The sequence below is a fragment of the Lucilia cuprina genome, chromosome 5, assembly GCF_022045245.1.
Source record: "Lucilia cuprina isolate Lc7/37 chromosome 5, ASM2204524v1, whole genome shotgun sequence".
NCBI lineage: Eukaryota > Metazoa > Arthropoda > Insecta > Diptera > Calliphoridae > Lucilia > Lucilia cuprina.
Genome location: NC_060953.1, coordinates 44750373 through 44769640, shown reverse-complemented (window position 1 = coordinate 44769640; position 19268 = coordinate 44750373). Strand labels below are relative to the sequence as shown.

Genomic DNA, 19268 nt, shown 5'->3' with positions numbered 1-19268 from the left:
TAGTCTATAGTCTAGTCTATAGTCTAGTCTATAGTCTAGTCTATAGTCTAGTCTATAGTCTAGTCTATAGTCTAGTCTATAGTCTAGACTATAATCTAGTCTATAGTCCATACTATAGTCTAGACTATAATCTAGTCATTAGTCTAGTCTATAATCTAGTCTATAGTCTAGTCTATAGTCTAATCTAAAGACTAGCCTATAGTCTAGCCTGTAGTCAAATCTCTAGTCCTGCTATTCTATAGTTTATAGTCTAGTCTATTGTATAGATTATAATTTAATTAATAATATAGTCTACAGTCTGGTGTTTAGTCAAGTGTATAATCTAGTTTATAGTCTAGTTCATAGTATAGTCTGCAGTCAAGTCTACGGTGTAGTCTATAGTCTATTCTATACTCTACTCTACAGTCTAGTCTACAGTCTAGTCTATTGTCTAGTTTATGGTCTAGTTTTCAGTCCAGTTTATAATCTAGTCTATAGTCTTGTCTATAGCGTAGTCTAGTCTATAGTCTAGTTTTTGATCTTGTCCATACTGTAGTCTATAGTCTAGTATATAGTTAAGTCTATAATTTAGTATATATGCTGGCTTTGCTAAGGAATCTGCTGTAAATCTTTGTCCTCCCCTCAAACAGTTTTTTTTTAAATACAGATATCTATATTAAATTAAATCAAATAAGAACTTTTAACTTTCTACAATTTATTTCCAACAGACAATGATAACATAGACATTATATTCCTCATTTCCATTACCAGCAGCAACTTCGTCATCATCATCAATAAGTAGACAATTTTATTATGATGCACATGTGCCACATGATTACAATTATTTTACTATGAGTGAAACGTGTAAATGGGTCCGGTATATAAACGTAACAACTGATGTGCAAAAACATCAAGTTTAACTATGTATTTATCATCTATATATACACTTCTATATACAAAATACGCACATACATATATGTATGCTTAATATCAAAAATATATACACCTACTCAAACCTAAAAGAAGGAATAGTAATTGTAGTAAAAAAAGTAGTATATGTAGGTACGTCGTAGTACAACAATACGCATAGTAAAAATTTTGAATTTTTTTTTTCAAAACACACGCAGTCCATAGGTTTCTCTGTTTAAACGGAAACCTCACACAATGGTTACATGTAGAAAATTTAACTACATTGAAGTCTATGTATGTAAAGAATGTTCAACAGAAATATATAGATACATATTGTAGTTGTAGTTTTTCGTAAATACAATACATACCATATTAGTATTTACTAGTGCTGTATATGGCAGATATGACAGTGTGTGAGTTATTATACACACACGCATAAAATATGACACCCGAAAATTGTAGCCAAATACATAAACATACATATATATGTATATGTAGGCTGCTACTGAAACAGGAAGCATTTCATATACATACATTATGTATGGCATATTTTATGGCTGTTGTACTCACAATGCTACAGACCGGTTGAAAGTTAAAATTTATGCCTACTATATGCCGGCTTAAACTGAACACAACAACATACTGCAGTTTTTACTTAGTAACCCCCTTAAAATGAAGTTTGATAAAATTAAAAAAAATTCAGATTTTTTTCTTTGGTTGGTATCTTTAATACTAAATAATAACATCATTGGCCTAAGAAATCAATGATTTTAAATGAGTCCTTCATTTATACAGGGTCTGTAAGTGATTTCGTTATACCGAAAAATATTTCGTTATCCTATTGTTCTTTTATTTTTGTGCTGTTTTTTTAGGTATTTTCATCTGTTTTGTTGCGACTTATCGGTCAGTGGCATTTGTTGCAGTATGTATTGTTGTATAAGGATTATGTACTTGAAAAGTGTAGATATTTATACATAGCTATGTCTACTAAAAATTACACTGTTTTACACCTTAAACCTATATGAATGTAGGGTGTTTCAAGGGTTTCATTTTTTAGCCTTTATTATAAAATATTATAGTATCTTTCTGCAAGCATATGGATTCGGTAACTGCTGTTCCTATTTCACGGTCAATGACGAATAAAGCCAATTTCGGAAGTGAAGAGACTACGTATTGAACTGATCATAACAAATAGTAGCTGAATATTTCAGCAGGACCAAATACTGACCATTACCTTTAAGTTGTGGATATTTGACTTTGGTGTCTATTCGGCTGGTTGTACGGGCTTCATTTACGACGTTATTTCTTGCCACATATTTATATCATGCCACATATTTCAGGCTTTTGACTAGCCATATTTCAGCAGGATGCAATTTGTCCCACCAAATACCAACCATTACCTTAGAGTTGTGGATATTTGACTTTGATGTCTATTCGGCTGGTTGTACGGGCTTCATTTACGACGTTATGTCTTGCACATATTTTACGCTTTTAATTAGCTATATTTCAGATCCATCAAATACCGACCATTACCTTAGAGTTGTGGATATTTGACTTTGGTGTCTATTCGATCTTGATCTTTCCTAGTTCTGGACTGTAAGGCCGGTAAGGCAAATCTCTCCTTTTGGTACAAATATCCTGTTATAGTTTGATCAGCTTTCAGTTGCTCCTCAATGAAAGTTAGTTAGTAAGTAAGTTAGTTAGTTAGTTAGTTAGTTAGTTAGTTAGTTAGTTATTTAGTTATTTAGTTAGTTAGTTAGTTAGTTAGTTAGTTAGTTAGTTAGTTAGTTAGTTAGTTATTTAGTTAGTTAGTTATTTAGTTAGTTAGTTATTTAGTTAGTTAGTTAGTTAGTTAGTTAGTTAGTTAGTTAGTTAGTTAGTTAGTTAGTCAGTTAGTTAGTTAGTAAGTTAGTTAGTTAGTTAGTTAGTTAGTTAGTTAGTTAGTTAGTTAGTTAGTTAGTTAGTTAGTTAGTTAGTTAGTTAGTTAGTTAGTTACTTAGTTAGTTAGTAAGTTAGGTAGTTAGTTAGTTACTTAGTTAGTTAGTTATTCACCGAACATTTTGTACTCCTTTTTCAGAGAAATGGTGTAAATTTGAATACATAAAGCAATTACTTATATGCAAATTTCAATTCCAAAAGCACTACAACACATAACTATCGAATAAAGCAATGGCCGAATCTTCATGCGTTAGTGCACTTCCGGTATACAGATTTGCATCGTTATATAAAGCAAATACAGATAAACAATATACGGTATTTACATAACTACTTGTATATATATGTATGTCTTTATAGGTTTACATACATAATATTCTACCGGATGTTGTTATTGTTATATACCGTTAAAGCAAAAAAATACTACAGACTATAACGTATGGTCAAAAAAAAAAAAAAAAAATGAATACAACTACTACTGCAAAATATACACATGCATTTGTATATACATTTTACTCTACCATAAACATGATGTTGTTGACCATAGTCATCAACTTCATCATCATTATCGTAGTGCTCATTGGTACCATCAATATGCAAAAACATACACAAGGCAAAATACCACAACAAGAGCATTCACTATTTTATATAATAGATAAACTTAGGGAAGGCTGTAGTTACAGTAGTAAATAATAGATTTTACTATAAAATACAGTTGCATGCGACCAGCTAGGGTTGGGTGCCTTTGGTTCAGGTCAGTTGTGCAGAACTGAATCAATGACAGATTGTCTGAATGGTTATTTTATGGAATACTATTAAATATTTTACTATATACAGAGATACATAAATACATAACTACAAACAAAAATGAAATTGTTTACACATTGACACTCTCTGGTATATTGCATTTACTCTAGCTTACTCTTTTACCCCCATCTCACGTTCTCTCTCTTTCACGTTAAAAAGAATAATTGTCAATTTTCATTAATCGATCGATAAACTATAGATATTTTATAATCGTATAATATTTACATATGTATAGATACATACATGTTGTATACATATGAATGCAAACATGTATGTATAAGAAACTTTTTGTTTGTATATACAACATGTTGACGATTATGATGATGTTGCATGAACAGTAGTAATAGTAACTGCTGCAGCAGTTATAGTGGTAAATAATAGTAGACAATTTTTCACACATGATTTTCCATTTACATCTATTGTGTATGTATTTCTACATGACTATCAATATACATGTGTAGTTGTAATATTTACATAGATTACTATAGTAACTTATATCTCGTTACTATGTAAAACGTAAGATTTTGTTGTTGTTGTTGCTAGCACGAAAAAACAAGTTGTATAGAGACAAATAGTTGTTTTGCAACTAGGATGACAATCTTAAAAAGCCAAGTTTATGTATAGAGTTTTAAGATTAATTCGATATTTTTCTTTTAAAGGGAGTGGTAGTTAGTTAAAAAGTTTTTTAATTCCTTTTAGTTTAGTATAAGCGTATAAGGAAGAAGTACTTAAAACAAGTAGTTGGTCATGACCAATCGTATGATTCCCTATATCAGTTATTTGTATATAACGTTTTTATTATTCATCATCTATGTCGAATTTTACACCAATTCCTATATATTTGTAATATAGATTTTCTGAAATGTACTCTATATGATGTCTGGGATCCTATCCATAAAATGGATAATATATAATCTATCTTCAAAATAGCAATCTGTTAGGTTAGGTTGATAGGAGGATGTATACTACATCAAATCCGAAGACATACACCTAGGCCACAATCGGACCTGTTGTGCGCTCCTTATCAAGAGAAAAAAACGGGTGCTGAATGAATTATTTTTCAGTGTTCAGAAACTCAGTTTTCTGAACTTAATTCCTAAGAATCTTCCAATCAGTGTTAGTCAGGAATGTTATTTCCGGAATAACATCATTTCTAAGATATTTGGATCTAACTTCGACGAATGCCTGACAGTGGCAAGGAAAGTGCTCCAGAACATCACTGTCCTCTACAGATGCTTTATATACGTCTGAATCCGCACGTCCAATTTTGCATAAATATGCTCATAATCCTGTGTGTCCACTCAGAATACGTACTATCATACTTATTTCAGTCTTGCTCATTTTGAGGAGATTTTTCGTCGTGCTCTCACCAGGGTCACCCCATAGGATTTTCAAGGATCTACCCACTGTTTCATTATTTCAAGAGGTCTTATGGGATTCTCTCACCCATATTTTTAGTTCAGCTTTTGTTGCGTCGAATTGTTTTGCGTTTGTCAGGTTAACTGCCTCGAGCTCCCTTCTCTTTAAAGATTTGGTAAACGGTGGTATATTTCTGCTTCTGGATCTTCAATATAGAACCCTATCCTCACTTTATCCCCAAATTTAGAGCCATCCGTGTAACAACGGAATCCTACTGGTATTTGCTCTAGTGTTTCGCTTGACCAAGACATTATACTTATCTGGGATCAGCGTTTTAAAGTTTCCGACATATTCTGTGTCTGGTATACGATCAGGCATGTCCGATGATTGTGTATAATCTTCCAATGTGTCTAGTATACATTGATGACGTGTCCTATAACCGCTTTTGGCCAGTTCGCCTAAAGTAAAGAACCATTCGGCTGTAAGCGCGGCCTCATATCTTAATATGTTTCAATGTTTGGAATATCTAGCAACGTTTCCAGAGCCTTGGTTGAAGTAGCGCACATGACACCACTTACGTCCAAGCAGCATGTACGCTGAACTCCTTGTAGTAGTTTGATATTGCAATTTTTGTCTAAAGCAGTCCACCAGATTATTGAAGCATAAGCTAGAATAAGCTGAATTACACCTAAGTACTTAACTTTGTATAGGGATCTACAATTTGATTTGTTTTATGTGGAAGGACGAAGGATAGACGAACGGACAAAAGAGCCTGTTAAATGCTTCTTCATATGAAACGAGTTCAACATTCAGAAACTTCGTTTCCTGTACATAACTTCTTAGAATCTTAAAATCAGTTCTAATGATGAATGGATTTGGATGTACTTTCTGGCAATATTATTGAAAGTGTTTGACAGTTTCACTATCCTCCCCGGATGCTCTACATATGTTTAAATCCGATATTCTAATTTTGTATATTTGTGTTTATAAACTTCATAAAGTTCACTCAGAATACGCGACATCATGATAAACTTGATAAACTTATATAAGGAGTGAGATCGAAAAATTCTTAACACACGTTTTTCATTACATTTTTCAACCAAAGTATTATTTGATTTTTTTTTTTTTGATCAAGTTACCTTTGAAAAACTGTTTATGCGAGATCGTTTATTGCCCAATTTATGGTCGGGGTCGGCACATTTAACTATCCGGTAAGAAATACCACAATGTTTGGGTTTGGATTATAATATTATAGTCTCAGCTTGAAACTATATGACATATTTCGAGTTCGATAATGTTACAATAACAGGGAGTAAATTTTAAAAATAGAGTTGTTTAGGATTTCTGGACCTGAAATATAGAGTTCTTTAGGTTTTTTTGATCATAAATTTCTAAAAGTAATTGGTGCATTTAATACAGATAGAAGTTATAATTATATCATTTGCATAAATATCTATACGATACTTTATCATCAATCAAATATTGTTTTCTAAATTAAGAAATTCTCTTATAAACAATAGAGTAAATCTAAAACTTCAGTAAGTAATTTGTATGAAAAACAATGGAATATAAAAAATTATAGGATACGCTACAGTAAACAATAAAATTTAAAATAAAATTGAAAATAAAAAGAAAAACTAAAAAAAACTCACATGCACTTACAATCAAATAATCAAACAATTGACTATTGGAAAATTTTCAAATTTACAATTGTACAAATAATAAAAATTACTTGGAAATACTCATAAAAAATCAAGTCCATTACAAACTCATACAAATAAAACATTACGCAGAATTTGCAATTGTAAAGAAGAAAAAAATAATAAATGTTTGAAACAACCAAAAGGAAAGAAAAACGTTGATGAAAATCATGTCCATTGGTTGAGTTGGGATTTATTTAGTTTTTTTTTCATTTTCTTGCACAGAGAAGATGTCAACTATGAAAAATAATTTTACTCTCGAAACTGTTCAACTGAAAGTAGTTTTTGTACTTTTTATACTTCTTTTTTCCTACAATGACATACTAAACGAGACATGTTTAACGACAATACAGAATACTTGAAGAAAAAAATAATAAAAGAAGTCTGAATATGTATGTAATATATTTAGTACACATTTCTGGGATATTTCCCGATGAGTTAGTGGTATTATAGTTTCCTTATAAATCCTAGAAAATTAGTTGCTACGCGAATATATTGAGTTACTAGAGTGACGAGGTAACCTTCTGTGATGTATAACCATATTTGCCAAAATAAGGGAGTTATATGGCCACCGGCAGGTAAGTGTTCTAGTCTGATAGACCGAAGGCGGTGGGCTTGATTCCCACCAGAGCCACTAGTTAATGATATGAATAGGTACACGGTTGTTCGATCTTACAACGTTGGCAGTGAATTTCTAATAACAGTGTACATTTACAAATTTTGTTTCCTAATATTGTCTGTAATGCTTTTTCTGACAACGCTGCAAAATAAAATTTGTAAGTTCAGGCGATTATTAGATATTTCCTGACAACGTTGTAAGGTCTGACAACTGTGTATCACGGCTTCAAGGAGAACATAGAGCCGTGATACACTAGCTAACTAACTAACTAACTAACTAACTAACTAACTAACTAACTAACTAACTAACTAACTAACTAAAGTTCTTAAAGATATATAACCTCATTTGTTTTGGTTAGTACGTTGCACAGAAATAGTTTCCCAAATGTATGAACTTTTGTATTAAATGCATATGGGAGATGCCATATGCATTTAATCCTCTCAAACAAACTTATGTCCTAGCAAACTTAAAAATATTATCGTAAAATTTAAACCAAAAATTGACTAATAACAAAGAAATTTTCAAGAAAATAATCGATGATTTAAAGGTAAAACAAATCCAAATCAAATACATAAACGAAAACATTAAAAGCCAACCATAAACATAAAATCAACACAACTACTACCGGCAACAAAATGTAATGATAACAACAAATATGCATCAGCTTTGCACAGAAGATGCACTTTCCAACAATGTCATTGACAATGGCATTGGCATTACTTACCGATATACATACCTAGTAAGTATGAAGACCAAAAGTAAGATCGTAAGTCAGACAGCCAAGCAAGGACTGAGCACGCAAACATCACTTATACCTTTTTGCTTTCGTCTTTGTTAATTATCATTAAGGTAATAATGTTGTACATCATACACAACATCATGATCTTTAATAACAATTTCGACAACAATAACAACAAACACTAACTAACTTGCTTCAAGTGTTGTTGTTATTAGTATTTGCTGTAAATTTTACTATGTACGACCAACGATCAAAGATGTGTGAGAGTTTTTTTCAGTTTTTTTTTTGGCTCACTAGCAACAACAGCAGTAGCTGAAGTAACAACAAACAACGAAATCAACGACGACAACAACAGAAGAGGCAACAGCAACAAGTACTGGCAGTAGTAGTTGTTGCTTTTTAAAAAAGAAAGAAGAAATTTTCTTACGCTGCATGCGAAGTAATTCGCTATGAGAAAGCAGGTGTATTAACCATTCTGCGGTTACCCATGGCACGAACTAGACCGCGCGCGCGCCATTCAAACAATATACAATAATTTTTTTCTTTCTTACTAAATTAAAAAAAAAAATAAATAAAAAGAAGTAACAAATATTTAAAACTAATCAAAAATATAAAAAAATCTTTGATAAATAAAACTTTACGATTGTTGGCAAAAACTAGCTTGCCGACCAAGAAAAAAAAAACATAAAGTTTTTGCAAAAAAAAAAAAGTTTAACATTTATTTAAAAGAGATGCTAATCTTATGGAATCAATATAAACAAGGATTTAAAAAAACCAATTGTGTAATAAGTTTTTATCTAACAATATTTTGTTGTTGTTAAAAGAAATTAAAAGTTTTTATAACAAATTAAAAAAAAAATCGGAATTTTGGTATAAACTTTCCATAACTTCTATTCGGCCTTTAATGTTATTCATTTTGTTGGATTAAAAATCAGTTGGATTTATCTTATACGTGAAAAACATCATAAAAGTTTAAATTGTAAGTGCAATTTAATTATATGAAAAAAAGAAATAAAAGTTATTAACGGTTTGAAAATGTTATAAATATTTTTCAAAATTCAAAATTTTTTAATTATTTACTAAAATATTAAAATAATATAATGTGTAGAATTAAAAATGTTATCAACTTGGAATCAATTAAACATTTAATTAAAGTAAAAGCAATCGTAATATCTGCAATCGAAATTTAATTTTGAAATCGCGACATTTGTGAATTTCATTCAATTTAAAAAAAAAAAAAATCAGCCTAAACCTTTAGTCCTCTACAGACGTGTATCTTAGGAAACTTTTTGATTTAGAATTTAAAGTGAAGGTGATGCCACGCCCACATAGTAATTTATCTTAGAAATCTAATAAACATTTGGTGGAAATTTGGGCGGACCAGCATTAGTGGGCGTGACACTTTCTATAATAGTTAAATACTAAAATTCGTATATCTGGGAAAATAAAGCTGCCAGAGTCTCTCCAATTTTTTGCTTGAGTATCTTTGGTATCAATATGAATGTTGAGGACAATAAGGTTTTTTGTACCAATAATATTAAAACTTAAGTGCCCGAATAAAATTTTTTAAAGATTTTCATGGAAAACATGTATAAACATATGGATAATTCTTAGGATGTATGTGACGTTCATACGAGTTCAGAGTGGTAAAGATTTTGTGAAAAAAACAATATGTGACAAAAAAGGAGATGTTTTAAAATACATCATCTAGAAAAAAAACTTTCAAAGAAGCGAGAATGAAGTAGAATTTTCTCCATAGAAGTACTGAATAAGACCTGAAGAAGTTATACTTTTTTACACAAACTTGTTATAGGAGCGGTGTTCTTTATAATTGATTCCAAAGTCATTCTCAGGAAGTAACTTTTATGTACTTTTTTTTGGAGTTATTAGGAAGTGAAATTGTAGTGTTATAGAATACAAAGAATTTGACTCAAATAATATTAATATAAATAAATAAATAAATTACACGCATTTATCAATTAAGTCCAAAATAAAATTGCTTTAATTTCTTAAAAAAATTGTATTATTTCGCTTCTTTGGAAGTTAATAAACATCACTTTTATATAGACTAGACTATAGACTAGACTATAGACTAGACTATAGACTAGACTATAGACTAGACTATAGACTAGACTATAGACTAGACTATAGACTAGACTATAAGCTAGACAATAGACTAGATTATAGGCTTTGGACTGGATTATAATCTTCACTAGGACTTAAGCAGGCTTTACCTTAATGACATGGAATAAAAAGTTTGTTTCAATAAACCGACTTTAATTCTAATCACTAAATATCACTGATATTCATTGGTGATATTTAGTTTATATAATCTAACATTTAACTTTCACATGACCTCAAGCTTATTGGGAGCATACGTATTTTAATTACAAATTCAAGATATATATCAGTCATATCAAAATTGCTAAAGTTAATAACCTAGAAATCATAAAAGAGTAAATTTTAATACGAAAAATGTCAACTGCAAACAAAACAAAGCTATCAACAAAACAACACCAAAAAACAGCATCCGTTCTTGAAGATTTTAATTTGAATTGTTATTAACATAAATATTTCTTTGATATTAAATAAACGTTTCAAATAAAGTATTTGTTTAAAATTTTTTATTTATTCTTAAACATGTACATATGTACAGCATTCGTTCTCACAATCACAACAATCTCTACCATATTTGCTGATAAATCCAAAATAACAAAAGTTCAATTGAATTTCTTATTTACGCAGATATATGTATAATAAGAGGGAGTTTCAACCAGCAACCCCTGGCAGTAGATAAACAAACCAACAAACATACATATTTAATCAAGGAAGATGATAAAGCCAGAGTCTGGTAGAGAAACACGTAAGAGTGGACTAATTAAAATCATATAAATATAATATGCACGTGCTTTAACTAAGAAGCAAGGAGGCACAAGAAAGCGGAAGACACAAGTGAATTTCAGTTTATGTATTTGTAAAGAAAACAAAAGAAATGAAGCGAGAAAAGGATAAAATAAAGGAATATTTATATAAAACAAACGAAGAACAAAGGATACTAAATACAGTTTGGCATAAGGAAAACGAAGTCTTGAATTTTACTAAAGTCTAAGTAAAAGTTCATCGTCATATTTATGTTTCACTGTATATAAGTAAACATGTTTTTTACGTTTATAAAGAAAATAATTGCAAATAAGCGAATTTATAAGAAAGGAATGGAAAAACAAATAGGCAAAAGAAATCAGGGCGAATTCAAAGGAAAAATATAACAATTTGAATAAATAAAGCAAAAGTCATGCAAATAAAAACCACTAAAAAACAATGGGATAATAAACAAATAGAGACTGGCAGAAAAAATATAATTAATATTAAAATACAAATATTACTGTCGGGCATAACAAAGATTGTTTTACAAATGACAAAAAATAAAGTCTGTCATAAAAGGGGTGTTATCATAATATAATCAAGACTGTACACTCTTCTAAAATCTAGACTGATCTATACTCAAGACTATAGACTCTTCTAAAATATAGACTGATCTATGGTCAAGAATATTGACTGATCTACAGTCATGACTATAGACTGATCTTTAGTCAAGACTATAGACTGATCTATAGTCAAGACTATAGACTGATCTATAGTCAAGACTAAAGACTGATCTATAGACAAGACTATTGACTGATCTATAGTCAAGTCTATAGACTAATCTATAGCCAAGACTATAGACTGATCTATAGTCAAGACTATAGACTGATCTATAGTCAAGACTATAGACTGATCTATAGTCAAGACTATAGACTGATCTATAGTCAAGACTATAGACTGATCTATAGTCAAGACTATAGACTGATCTATAGTCAATACTATAGACTGATCAATAGTCAATACTATAGACTGATCTATAGTCAAGACTATAGACCGATCTGTAGTCAAGACTATAGACTAAAATATACACAAGACTATAGACTGATATATAGTCAAGTCTATAGACTGATCTATAGACAAGACTATAGACTGATCTGTAGTCAAGACTATAGACTGATCTATAGTCAAGACTATAGACCGATCTATAGTCAAGACTATAGTCTAAAATATACACAAGACTATAGACTGATATATACTTAGTCAAGACTATAGACTGATCTATAGACAAGACTATAGACTGATCTGTATTTAAGACTATAGACTGATCAATAGTCAAGACAGTAGACTGATCTATATTCAAGACAATAGACTGATCTATAGTCAAGACAATAGACTGATCTATAGTCAAGCCAATAGACTGATCTATAGTCAAGACTATAGACCGATCTATAGCCAAGACTATAGACCGATCTATAGTCAAGACTATCAAGACTATAGTCAAGACTATAGACCGATCTATAGTCAAGATTATAGACCGATCTATAGTCAAGACTATAGACTGATCTATAGTCAAGACTATAGACTGATCTATAGTCAAGACTATAGACTGATATATAGTCAAGACTGTAGACCGATCTATAGTCAATACTATAGACTGATTTATAGCCAACACTATAGACTGATCTATAGTCAAGACTATAGACTGCTCTATAGTTAAGACTATAGACTGATCTATTGTTAAGACTATAGACTGATCTATAGCCAAGACTATAGACTGATCTCTAGGCAAGACTATAGACTGATCAAGAGTATAGACTGATCTATGATCAAGACTATAGTTTATAATTATATTGGATCTGCATGTAAAACAACAGACTTTTCCACACTTTATATCCTGAAATTTCATTATATTTTTTTAATTTTCTTAAAAAAAAATCTAAAACTGTTGCTAACCAAAACTTATAATGTAACATAACAAGCTAATGTCCTTGAGCTATTTCAAAATTTAATATTTCAACTTCTAAATTATTCTTCGAAAAAAAAAACGAAAAAATATTATTTTTTGTTTAGTTTTTTTTTATGTCATAAAATATGCAAGTAATTTTTATATTTAACAATTTTTGGAAAGTAAACAAATGAGTAGCACAACAATGAGAAAAGCACTAACAAAAATAGCAACAATATAAACTTAAATAAAGCAATACATTGTTTTTTTTCACTTTTTGCCTCAATAAAAGTTCTTTGCCCTGTACTAAAACAAAACAAATGCAATACATTTTCTCTCACTTACATACATACGTATAGAGAACTAAAAGTTACATTAATGAATAACAAAACTTCTAACATACACTACCACCCTCACACAAACTATTTGTATTATAAACTAAAAATGCAAATAGAAAACAAAAGCTGCACAAGGAGTAAAATCGTAAATAATAATAACAACAACAATAAAAGTGCACATACTGAGAAATTATTTGCAACAATACAAAAATACCCATACTCTTAATTTGAGTAGTTGAAATACACATTCATTTAAACATATTTGTATAGGAATTTATGTATGTATATATGTATTAACAGTAAAGAGTTGATATTAATGATACAAGAAATGTACCTGTTTTGGTACGATTTGGTACAAAAAGAACAAACAGAAGTTTGTATTCGATCATATGTTGCTCTGCACCTAATATCTCACCATTGTCCTAATAATGATCGAATTTTTGTAAAACGATGTTATTAATATGAAATTAATGAAAGATAATAATATCTTTTCAGCAAACTTTATAGGGCTTATGGTAAGTTTCGAATAAATAAATTAACAAAATAATCAATTTTCCATTTCAAAACAAAAAAAGTTCATTAACGCTTTGGCTTTTCTTAAGAATGTAACTACATGACGTATGATTGATATTAATTTAGACGTTATTGTCAAACACGTTTTTTATCTTATACACAGAATAAATTTTAACCTTTTGAAGTCAGTTATTTAAAGCTAAAACTTTATAAATTAAGATTTTAAATACAAATTTTTAGAAATGTTTTTAGTTATTTAAAGAATTTCAGAAAGATAATATTAAGAAAGTAAGAAATGTTATTCATTCCTTTTTGGTGATGTAATATGAAATTATTCTTGTTCATAACTGTCTTCTGAACTAAATTAAAGTAGTTTTAATGTTTTTTTATTAACAAAAATAGCATAATTTGCGTTAAGTTTGTTATACATATTTATATTAAAAATGGGGTTTACAGGTCGTATGATTGATATTAATTCTCCTACTGCTATGCTATTTTTATTGTTTGTTTTAACAAAAGCAAATAAATTAACTTAAAGATAATTTTAAAAAGCTATGATTTAAAAAAAATCATGTTCAATATAATTTAATTATATTAAGCTTGGTTTACAGTACGTATGATTGATATTTATTTTCAATTTATTACGCATAACTTGCTGTAAGTTTTTTTCACGAAATAAATGCAAAAATTTTAAAAAAGTAGTAAATTGTTATGGAAATATTTTAACTTTAACAATAATTAGTTTTTCTTGTGAAATTAAAAAAAAACAGCTTAAAATGTTAAAGTAAAGCTAAAAAAGCCGTTTTTCACAATTTATTCATTAGCGTTTTAACTAATTATTTTAACACGGTATTGACATTAGAGGCAAGTACTTAAGAGGCTCACTATTACTACTTATATAACACGTTTTTCATTACTTATTCATCAGCATTTTTGCACGTTATTTTAACATGGCGATATCATTGGAGGCGACTATTTAACAAGGTCTCTTGCAAATCACTACTTATATAAGTACTTACAAAAAAGAAGTTCCAAAGTTTAAAAACAAGCAAGAAATCTCATAAAGAATTTGATCCTGGGATTTTGTTCGTTAGTTCGCAGTCTTAGTCATTAAAACACTGATTAGTATTTTTTGTTGTGCAAACGGTAATATTTTTTACAGAAAAGCTATTTTCTTTCTCTGTATGTGTGTGCGTCAAAATCAGTTGCTAACGCGCGATTCAATAATATGTGTTAATAAATGGCAAAACTCAAAACGGAACACTTACTGATCTTACTATATGTAAGTCATTATAAGAGTACTTAAAAGTAATGCAGAAGTTAAGTAGTAGTCATTGAAAAGTAAGTACAAGCCATTACCGAGTTTATGCTGTGTTATTGCACACTTTAAAACAAACTTGAAGTAAAAACATAAATAAGTATATTTGAACAAATTTAAGAGAACATTAACCATTAACTATTAACCCACTCACTCCTGTAAAGGTGCTTATATAACCCTACTTCTTATTACTCAAAAAATGGTAAAACATACTTTTTCTTATTTAACAAATATTGACATTTCTCGAGTTGTTAAAATTTTGAAATGTAATGAATATTGAATCCAAAGTTACATCCTAATTATACTGGCTAATTAGACCAATGTCAGCTATTGACTTGGAGTGCTTGTGTTTAACATACAGCTAAGGGAAACAGCCTACTCATCTTAAACATTTCACTTAAACCTTGTCAGGGAGTTGCCTGAGAGTTATATATGACTGAGAGGAATTGAAACACAGGATTTTGTTAGATAATCAAATTATCTAGAAATTGTGTTAAATTACAGTTTTAGTAACAACTTTATCAGAACAAATAACTTGTGTGATGGTATCATAAAATAAATAAGATTTAAATTTTCATTAACAACTTAGTTTTCGATGCAATCCGAGCAGGTAAAGTAAATATGCTATATATACATATAAATATACTACACCAAATCCAAAGAAATGTATTTAGGACACTATCAATGTTCTTAACAATCCTAGAAATTTTCTTATCACTATTCGTGTGGATGTTATTTCCGGAATAATATCACTTCCAAGATACTTAAATCTAAAATCGACGAACACCTGACAGCGGCAAAGGAAGTGCTCCAGGGTTTCACTGTCATTCTAAACGCAGACTTGTTTATTATGAAAAGATTGCTTGCTTTGCTCTCATCAGGGTCAACCTATAGGATATTTGTGTTTCTTGCCAACGTTTCATTATTCAAAGAGGCTTTATAGGATTCTCTAACTAATATTTTTAACTCTTTCACGTATACGGGACGGAACTCAAGATGACACTCTAAATCGAGAAAAAGTAAAAAAAAAAACTTGGAATTTTTTACGGAATTTTTCTCGTTTTTTTCTCGTTGTATCGAATGCTTTTGCGTCAGTTTAACTACTTCGTGCTCCCTTCACTTTAAAACTTATACATTCACCCTTTTGTTCCTTCTTAAGAATCCTAAGAATTTTCTAATCGCTATTTATGTGGAAGGTTATTTCCGGAATAATACCACATCCAAGATACTTGAATCTAAATTCGAAGACTACTTGACAGTGACAAAATAAATGCTCCAAAGTTTCACTATCCTTTCCACAGGACATTCTAAACGCAGACTTGTTTTTTATGAGGAGATTTCTTGCCTTGCTCTCATCAGGGTCAACCTGTAGAATCTTTGTGGTTCTACCCAACGTATTATTATTGCAAGAGGCTTTATGGGATTCTCTTGTCCATATATTGAATTCAGCCTTCGTTATATCGAATATTTTTGCTTCAATTTAACTTCGTCGGGCTACCTCCCCCTTAAAGTTAATACATTTGCCCTTCCAATGCCTGGTATTCTTTGTCATTCCGTTTATAACACATTGATTTATAGACCCATAATGGTTTATATATTTTGGGTTCTTATTAAATTCTAAGATGATCTAGCTGATGTCTTTCCGTATGTATGTTGAAAGCACGATAGAGTTCCAACGGAAAAAGCTAGAGAATTGAAATTTTTCACAAATATTCCCTATTAGGTTTGGTATTGAAAATGGTCAATATCGGTTCACGTTTTCGTAAAGCCTTACAAATACGTGTATAGCGCTGAAGATTAGTCCATAATTGACATTAACCCTATATAAGGCCCTCTTCAGAAATTGATTTAAAGGCACATTACTGACTTAAAACAGCTGCATACGGTATAAAAGATTCGTCTAAGTGGAATACTACACTTTTACTTGTTATTTCTGGGTCTTCAATAAAGAACCTCAGACCAATTTTGTCTCCCAATTAAGAACCGTCCGTGTAGCAACGGATTTCTACGGGTATTTGCTTTAATGTTCCACTTGGCCAAGATATATGACAAGCGTTTAATATTTCAGGGCAGGTCCGATGATTTCGTATAACCAGTATACATTTATTTCCCCCGATTTATCTTAACACATTTTTTTTTTATTTAAACCACATTTTCTTTTAATTTAACCAACAAAATCGCAATTAATCCAAAAAAGTACTTTTGCCGCAAAGTGTTCCAAATATTTTGAGCAACTCTGCTAAAAAGTTTATCAAACTGATAATTATAACAGGGAAAAAAGCCGGTAATGTAATTCACATTTGGCAGAAAAAAAAAACTTCACATTAAAGAAAATTTAACATTTTAAACAAAAACTACAAAATTTTTATTTAAAATTAAAGAAATTTATTTATTTCTTACCGGTTTAACGAATAATTTTTAAGTATCCTTTTAATTTTGCAAGCAGGAGACAAGTTTTAGTATTTTTTTTTTTTTAGATTTTTTTTAATTTCAAAATATTTTTTTCACTTTTTTATGTTTTTCTTTAAAAACTAACTTGTTTCTTTTTTGGCCTCAATTGTCGAAGTATATTTTTTATATTAGTAATTACTTTTCACAAAAATTTTTAATTATTTACTTTTTTCTTAAACTTTTCAATTTTATTTAATTTTTTTTATTTAGATTATCATTTAACTTCTTTAATTTTAATCATTTAATATATTCTAACACCAACAGACCAGCCTCAGCAAGCAACCGTCTAGTTCAACGTTTTCAACACGACAGACTGCGAGAGCAATCCTTTATAAATGTTTTACCGTTATCTCTGTAAAAACACGAAAAAACACCAACAATTAACAGCAAAAAAAAAATTGCATAAACATGAATTTTATATTTACAAAAGCAACAACAAAAGAAAATCAACAAATCTGCACTCCTTGTTTTGTTAGTTTTTACTCTTTTTTTGTCACTTTTCTTTTGATTTACAATTTATCTAAATTATTCTTTGTAGTTGTTGTAATATACACTCTCATACCAAACTGCTAAATTTGTTGTTTAATATTTTTATATATTTTGTTGTTTTTGTTGCTGTTGTTTATTTTAATTTCATTTTAATGCATTTCTTCTCAATTAAACACTGTTATCTTTGTAATGCTCTTTTTAATAAAACACCTTTTTCTCTTATCTTTTTAATAACTGCATTTCTTTTACCTTTAAGAGAATGGAAAAAATCTCTTTTTTCATATAAAAAGAGCTTAATTTATATCCTTTTCGCTCTTCTTGCTTTTTCTCTAATACCACTTTTTTTATTCCTTTTTATTTAGTCCGCTTAAAACAACCGTCCACGAGCAGCCACCAGAAGTAACTGATTTTAAATTGTGCAAGTCTTTGCCACAGAACGTCTCATCATTTGCAATATCTTGTGTTTTCTTAAGCTTGGACGCTGTTCACCTTTCTGTAGTCATTGTTTATTTGTTAATCATAGTCTGCTTACTCGTCGTGTGTATGGTAATTTTAGAGCGCATGCTTGTTATTTATGTGTTTAAATAAATATTAGTAGTAATTTCTGCATGAATTGTATTAGTTTGTATGAATAAGTTCCAAAGGTTCATTTTCGACCAATTTTACTGTAATATTTTACTAGCTTCTGTTTCTTAGTTGAAAATTATAGCATTAGAGGAGAAAAATAATGGTATTTTTAGCATTGGTTTGTTACAGTAAAACAAAACTATAACTGCTTTAAAATTCAATAAAAACTAGACTTTTTTAAAGGTACTCCACTACGTATGATTAATACAAATTTTAAGGTTGAAGTAACAAATTCTATAAACTTTTCACGGTTACGTTATTTTAAGAATGCCGAATCTGTTATAGCTTTAACTATTGATCACTCCATAAGGCTTTACTAACGAACAGATTGAGTATAGTCTATATAACTGATTGTTTACAATTCACTCTATAGTATTGACTGTACACTATAAAGCAGTCTAAAGTCAAGTCTTATGTAGTCTTGACTACTGACCACTGCAGTTCATGACAAAAATCTAAACTATAGTCTTGAGTATAGACCAGTCTATAATCTTAAGTATATACCAATCTATAGACTTGTATATAGACCAGTCTATAGTCTTTAGTATAGACCGGTCTATAATCTTGAGTATAGACCAGTCTATAGTCTTGACTTCAGATCAGTCTATAGACTTGACTATAGATCAGTGTATATTCTTGACTATAGATCAGTTTATAGTCTTGACTATAGATCAGTTT

The 19268-nt window shown here is 29.9% G+C and overlaps 2 long non-coding RNA genes across 3 annotated transcripts in view; both read right to left on the bottom strand.

Annotated features, from left to right (window-relative positions):
- LOC111683346 overlaps positions 1–17602 on the bottom strand; it is a 44964-nt gene extending 27362 nt beyond the window's left edge. The window contains exon 1 of the long non-coding RNA XR_006941126.1: positions 17424–17602. This is a non-coding gene — a long non-coding RNA (uncharacterized LOC111683346). The remainder of the gene's footprint in view (positions 1–17423) is intronic.
- Positions 17603–17691: 89 nt separating this feature from the next.
- LOC124420332 lies at positions 17692–18419 on the bottom strand. 2 transcript variants are annotated; one of them, XR_006941128.1, is made up of 2 exons: positions 18037–18419; positions 17692–17826 (listed from the first exon to the last, which is right to left on the bottom strand). It is a non-coding gene; the product is annotated as an uncharacterized LOC124420332 (long non-coding RNA). The 2 variants fall into 2 exon arrangements; XR_006941127.1 differs by having other exon boundaries at positions 18213–18419.
- Positions 18420–19268: the final 849 nt, after the last annotated feature.